Source organism: Camelina sativa, chromosome 12 (assembly GCF_000633955.1).
Source record: "Camelina sativa cultivar DH55 chromosome 12, Cs, whole genome shotgun sequence".
Taxonomy (NCBI): Eukaryota; Viridiplantae; Streptophyta; class Magnoliopsida; order Brassicales; family Brassicaceae; genus Camelina; species Camelina sativa.
This window is the reverse complement of record NC_025696.1, coordinates 16,754,004-16,761,390: the sequence shown is the minus strand read 5'-3', so window position 1 is coordinate 16,761,390 and position 7,387 is coordinate 16,754,004.

Below are 7,387 nucleotides of genomic sequence, written 5' to 3'. Positions count from 1 at the left end.
AAAGACTCCGCCTACGACTCCGAAGTCCGGGCCGAGCACGTTCGCAGTCACTCAATCTCCTAAAAAGAATTCTCCAAAGAATTCGCCGTCCAAACCGCCATTCTCACCGCGCTCCAAGAGTGGCGTGCTCCCAAGTAACAAGTGGGTCCGAGATGAGGACACGTACTGCGAGCTCCACAAAACCAACAGTCATTCCACTCGTGACTGTAAGAAGCTGATGCACCTCCTCGCAGAAAAGTACGTGGCGGTGGAAATGCCAAACGTAACAATAGAGGAGTTAGAGCAGAAATCGACTCCCGAGGTGGACGAAGATGCTCCACCTTCGAAAAAACCGAAGCAGTCCGATGGCAGTGAAACCCCCAAGAAAAGAATCGACGTGATAATGAGAGGATCGCGTCTATTTCGGAACTCCATCATTGCGATCAAGGACCACCAGCGGAAGCTTACTAGCCCCCAGCCGAAGCGAGCTAAGGTAGTAGCAAACGATCTTCCTGAAATTACTTTCTTCGAGAAGGAAACTGAGGGGCTGGACACTCCGCATGACGACGCACTCATCATTTCACTTGACGTAGCGAACCACGAGGTCTGCCGAATCCTAATTGACACTGGGAGTTCGGTAGACTTGATTTTCCTCGAAACGCTCACTAGAATGGGTATCGGGAAAGAACACATCGTAGGACCACCCTCACCTTTGGTCTCGTTTACTAGCGAGACGTCAATGTCTTTGGGCACGATCACATTACCGGTGTCCACTCAAGGAGTGGTTAAAATGGTGGAGTTCACGGTTTTCGACCGACCTGCGGCCTACAATGTCATTTTGGGAACTCCCTGGCTCTACCAGATGAAGGCAGTGGCCTCAACGTACCATCAGTGCGTTAAATTTCCGACCCCGCAAGGAGTCCGGAAGGTTCTAGGAAGCCAAAGGACGGCAAGGAGCTGTTACCTCGCAAGTCACAAGCTCCTGATCCAATAGCAACCACAGCTCGAGGTCCCGAATAATCCAGTTCGGAAGTAGTTAAAAGACGACCTCACCGAGTCCATTTTCATCAATGATAAGTTTCCGGATCAGGAAATCAAGATCGGAGTGGGATTGGATAGCGAGCTCCGCGCCAGTCTGATAACCTTCCTAAAAGAAAGAATGGCCACCTTCGCGAGGTCTGTAGACAAGATGCCCGGCATCAGTCCAGAAGTTATCTCCCACGAGCTGAATGTGGACCCTACGTTCCGACCTGTAAAGCAAAAGCGAAGGAAGCTGGGTCCTGAGCGAGCTGAAATCGTTAACAAAGAGGTTGAACGTTTGCTGAAGGCAGGACAGATACGCGAAGTAAAATACCCTGAGTGGCTCGCAAACACAGTGGTAGTCAAAAAGAAGAATGGAAAGTCACGAGTTTGCGTTGATTTCACCGACCTAAATAAGGCGCGTCCCAAAGACAGCTTTCCACTTCCGCATATCGACCGGTTAGTTGAGTCCACTTCGGGTCACGAGCTGATGTCTTTCATGGACGCATTCTCTGGCTACAACCTCTCCTAGGACCTTGCGCGAAGAATTAAAGCGAACCCGAGGTAGATTAATGCTTTCCTGTCTATGAGTTCTCCTAGGACCTTGCGCGAAGTGCAACGCCTTAACGGACGGATCGCAGCTCTCTACCGCTTCATTTCTCGATCTACGGACAAATGCCTCCCTTTCTACCAGCTGCTGCGGAAAGGGGGAAAAAACTTCTTATGGGATGCAAAGTGTGAGGAGGCGTTCGCCCAACTCAAAGCCTATCTATCTGAACCGCCGGTCTTGGCAAAGCCTGAGTTCGGAGAGCCGCTCTTTCTTTACGTAGCCGTATCTGATAGTGCGGTCAGCAGAGTTTTGGTTTGTGAAGAAAGGGAGGAGCAGCGACCAATTTTCTATATCAGCAAGTCATTTACTGGGGCGGAGNAGGTCTGTAGACAAGATGCCCGGCATCAGTCCAGAAGTTATCTCCCACGAGCTGAATGTGGACCCTACGTTCCGACCTGTAAAGCAAAAGCGAAGGAAGCTGGGTCCTGAGCGAGCTGAAATCGTTAACAAAGAGGTTGAACGTTTGCTGAAGGCAGGACAGATACGCGAAGTAAAATACCCTGAGTGGCTCGCAAACACAGTGGTAGTCAAAAAGAAGAATGGAAAGTCACGAGTTTGCGTTGATTTCACCGACCTAAATAAGGCGCGTCCCAAAGACAGCTTTCCACTTCCGCATATCGACCGGTTAGTTGAGTCCACTTCGGGTCACGAGCTGATGTCTTTCATGGACGCATTCTCTGGCTACAAGTTCTCCTAGGACCTTGCGCGAAGAATTAAAGCGAACCCGAGGTAGATTAATGCTTTCCTGTCTATGAGTTCTCCTAGGACCTTGCGCGAAGTGCAACGCCTTAACGGACGGATCGCAGCTCTCTACCGCTTCATTTCTCGATCTACGGACAAATGCCTCCCTTTCTACCAGCTGCTGCGGAAAGGGGGAAAAAACTTCTTATGGGATGCAAAGTGTGAGGAGGCGTTCGCCCAACTCAAAGCCTATCTATCTGAACCGCCGGTCTTGGCGAAGCCTGAGTTCGGAGAGCCGCTCTTTCTTTACGTAGCCGTATCTGATAGTGCGGTCAGCAGAGTTTTGGTTTGTGAAGAAAGGGAGGAGCAGCGACCAATTTTCTATATCAGCAAGTCATTTACTGGGGCGGAGTCTCGGTACCCTATGATGGAGAAATTGGCCCTAGCAATGGTCACTTCGGCAAGAAAGCTGCGGCCTTACTTCTAGTCCCATACAACCATAATCCTGACGACGCAGCCACTTCAGACGGTATTACATAGTCCGAGCCAATCCGGGCGGCTAGCTAAATGGTCTGTCGAGTTGAGCGAATACGACATCGAGTTCCGGACTCGAACCTGTGCTAAGGTNGCGTTGATTTCACCGACCTAAATAAGGCGCGTCCCAAAGACAGCTTTCCACTTCCGCATATCGACCGGTTAGTTGAGTCCACTTCGGGTCACGAGCTGATGTCTTTCATGGACGCATTCTCTGGCTACAAGTTCTCCTAGGACCTTGCGCGAAGAATTAAAGCGAACCCGAGGTAGATTAATGCTTTCCTGTCTATGAGTTCTCCTAGGACCTTGCGCGAAGTGCAACGCCTTAACGGACGGATCGCAGCTCTCTACCGCTTCATTTCTCGATCTACGGACAAATGCCTCCCTTTCTACCAGCTGCTGCGGAAAGGGGGAAAAAACTTCTTATGGGATGCAAAGTGTGAGGAGGCGTTCNTAATCTGTCCCTGGCTGCAGAATCTCGAGAAGAACTCTGCGAATGTGGGGCAAAGCAATCCGCGCTCGAAGTGATCTGAAAAAGAAANGTCGAAGTTATTCAGATTCCAAGTATTCGACTAGAGAGCTCAAACGTTGTCACCCGGACGATGAAAAAACAGTTGGCTGCTGAGGAAGCAGCTCGTAAAGCGGCTGCGGACTCTTTACCCTCGGAGGATCCGGCTCTCGTTATGCCCACTCCGATGGAAGTTCACCCACCTCAAGCTGAGCTAGACGCGAGTTCAACTCTGGAACCATCGAGCTCACCAGTTGACAATCAAGCTATTATCCCACATGCTGCTTCGAGCGGCACGAATTCTAACAGCTGGGGGGCAGAAGACTGGCGGAGCCCGATCTGGGCTTACCTGGAAAAAGGGGAACTTCCAGCCGACAAATGGGCAGCCAAGAAGCTCAAGATCGTCAGTGCGCGGTACTGCGTTCACAACGGAATACTTCGACGCCGAAGTGTAGCTGGTCCTTATTTAACTTGTGTGGCTGGTAGAGAACCCGCAATGCTAATGCGAGCTGTCCACGATGGTCTCAATGGAAATCACTCCGGAGGGCAGACTCTGGCTTTCAAAATCAAACGGCAAGGTTACTTCTGGCCTACCATGGTCACGGACTGCGAAAAATATTCTCGGGCTTGTGAGAAGTGTCAGAAGCACGCCCCGTCAATTCATCAACCCACCGAGCTCCTGTCTTCAGTGTCCGCACCTTACCCATTCATGAGGTGGTCGATGGATATCATCGGTCCATTACATCGAGGACCAGGAGGAGTTCAGTACGTGCTCGCTCTTACTGACTATTTCTCCAAGTGGGTGGAAACGAAAGTAACAAGTGACGAAGTGGAGCAGTTCGTGCTAAAAAGTATAATCTATCGCAACGGGTCCCCCACGAAATCATCACGGACAATGGTCCGCAGTTCATCTCCTCGAAGTTCGAAGAGTTCTGCGCGAAGTGGAAGATTCAACTCAATAAGTCAACTCCGCGTTACCCGCAAGGTAATGGGCAGGCCGAGGCGATGAATAAGGTTATTCTTGCTAACTTGAAGAAACGGCTCGACTCTCGCAAAGGGCGCTGGCCAGACGAGCTGCAAGGCGTTCTTTGGGCAATCCGAACAACACCTCGCCGGGCCACTAGTGAAACACCTTTCTCCCTGGTCTACGGAGTCGATGCCGTAGTCCCAGCTGATATAGAGGTCNCGAACCTGTGCTAAGGCGCAGGTGCTGGCGGATTTCTTGATCGAACTCCCACTAGCCTCTTCGGTTAGCGACAATGTCGAAGCCCCGTGGACGTTGTATGTGGATGGTGCTTCTTCCAAATCGGGAGCAGGAATTGGGGTCCGCCTCACTTCTCCTACAGGCGAAGTGATCGAGCAGTCATTTCGCTTGGCTTTCAGTGCGTCCAACAATGAAGCCGAGTACGAATCCTTCCTTGTTGGCTTACGCCTCGCAGTAGGGATTGGTGTCCAAAAACTTCGAACTTTTTGCGATTCGCAGCTGGTCACCAACCAGTTTTTGGGGGAGTACGAGACAAAGGATGGTCGTATGGCGGCTTATTTGTCCACAGCTCAGGAGTTAGTTGCTAAGTTCGAGGAGTTTGAAATCACTAAGATCCCACAAAGTGAGAACTCCGCTGCGGACGCTTTAGCATCTTTGGCATCCACTTCGNCGAGTCCGTACCTCGCTGAACCCGCTCCGAGCTGAGGAAAATGAGGAGTTCCTACAGGATACTCTCGATACAATCAACGAGCGTCGGGACCAGGCGTTAGTCCGGATCCAGAATTACCAGAACGCGGTAGCTCGATACTATAATCCAAAATCCGAGGCAGACCCTTGGCAGTGGGCGACCTCGTCCTTCGGAAAGTCTATGAAAATACCGAGGAGCTCAATGCAGGAAAACTGGGAATTAATTGGGAAGGACCATACAGAATTACTCGCGAAGTCCGAAATGGAGTTTATCAGCTCGAGGATTCAGAGGGAAAACTAGTCCCGAGGTCTTGGAATTCTCTACACCTTAAACTTTTTTACAGCTAATTTATTTGTATCAAACTACGATTCAGCTTCATCCCGATAAGGGTACGTTGGCAGCCCACTTCGGGTCCAGCTATCCATATTAATAAAACTTAAAGTTTTTTTAAACTTTTTTGTTAATAATGGTTTTTTAAACTTTTTTGTTAATAATGGTACGCAAAAAAAAAAAAACAAACAAAAAAAACCGAAGTCTGACTTCGTATCTATCATTTAAGCCGAGGTTTAACCTCGCAAACCTAAACCGAAGTACTCACTTCGTACTCAGCTTTACTTTAAAAGCTTATTGTTGCGAAACTCTAAACCGAAGTTCTCGCTTCGTATTCCGCTTTAAAATCAAAGCTTAGTTTCGCAAATTTCTTTTTAAACCGAAGTATTCACTTCGTACTCAGCTTTACTTATTAGAGTTGGGATGCCATTTTCGAACTATTTAACCGAAGTTCTCACTTCGCGTTCATTTCTGCTCGTCATCTTTTCAAAACCAAAGGTTGTGGAAATTTAGTTCGCATGGCACAACAAAAATTTTTATGGAGTGGTCACCACGACCAAAACACTCCAAAGAGGTCTGAAAATAAATATTACAAACGGGGGCAACTCGTGCCAAAACAACCCCAAAATAAAAAACTAAGGATTAGGGAGAGCAGGATCTGACGCCGCTTCGGATAGGGCCATGCCCATCTCTGCGAGCTCCCCTTCCGACCTGGTGTTCGCTAGATAGTCGTCCATCCCCTGATTCGAGATTTGCCCGAGATTAGTACCAGACTCGTCGATCGTGACGCTAAGCGGATGCTCGTTACACAAGAGATCGGGCGTATCCGCCAAGAGGTCTGAGAATGCAGCGAGGTCGAGATCACGGGGAGTTACCTTTGAAACCTTTTCGTCGGCTTCCTCCTCGTCAGTTTTCAGGAGCCCGAGCTCGGCCTCCATATCTTGGATCTCGCCCCTGGAGATCTCCACGACCAGCATTCGGTTAGCCCTAATCTCGGCAGCTCGGATCTGGAGCGGGGCTAGCTTCTCCCTCTCTTCGAAAGTGACCTTTGCCTCCTCAACCAAGGGACGGAGAGTTCGCCTCATCGAAAGTGACCTTTCCTCCCTCCGTACCCTTTCAATCTCGCAGCTGTTGCCAGGTTCGAGTAACTGATTGCAGAGTTCGATCTCGTGCAGTCTGTTTTTTGCTGCCTTGGCATCTTCCGCCGCCTCAAAGTAAAGGTCCCCCGCCTTCTTCAGCTTGTCGCGGAGGTCTTCATTAGCAACCCCGAGGTCGAGAACCTCTACCTCAACCTTCTTCATCCGAACTCGGATCCGCTCGGCTTTCGCTACGGTGTCAGCATTTTCGGCTTCCAGTCGGGCATATTCCTTTACCTGAGCTTCTAGGTCGGCAATCCTTTCTTGAAGGAGATGTACTTCGGAAGATGATGGGGAAGCGAACAGTTGCTCCTCATAGGAAGCCACCGAGGAGTTAAACTCGATCATTAGCTGAAAAAGGCAGCTTAGTAAGCGACTGTTTGGCAAAAAAAAAAAATAATAATATAAAAAATATATATATATACTTACCTCGCCGATTTTATCCGCGAAGCGAAAGAAATTCGCGCGGTTGACCTCGGTCATGTCAGAAAATGCCGGAATTCGAACCTCGGGTCGAATGTAGCTCCTCATTAGATCGACTGGGGATGCAGGGGGGACTGAAAGATTTTTGAGCAAGTCATTTCAGTCATCAACTATCGAACAGTCAAAGGTATAAAAGTAAGAACATCTCAAAAAAAAAAAATTACCTTGGGCGGAGGGACGTTGTTCCTTCAGAGGGTTTCTTCCAGAGGAGTCTCCGGAGTCTTTAGGTGGTGGGGCCTCCTTAGATCTCCTCTCCGAGGAGGGACCCCTGTCTTTCGAGCTAGATCTACTTCGCTCATCCCCTGATGGGCCGGTCCGGGCTCGCCCCTTTTCACGAGAAGAGGAGGCGGTCTCAGGCTCCTTCCTCTTCTTTGATGAATCAGTTTGCTGAGAGGAGGCCTCAGCAGAGGTTTTCTTCGGCGCTGGGGGGGAA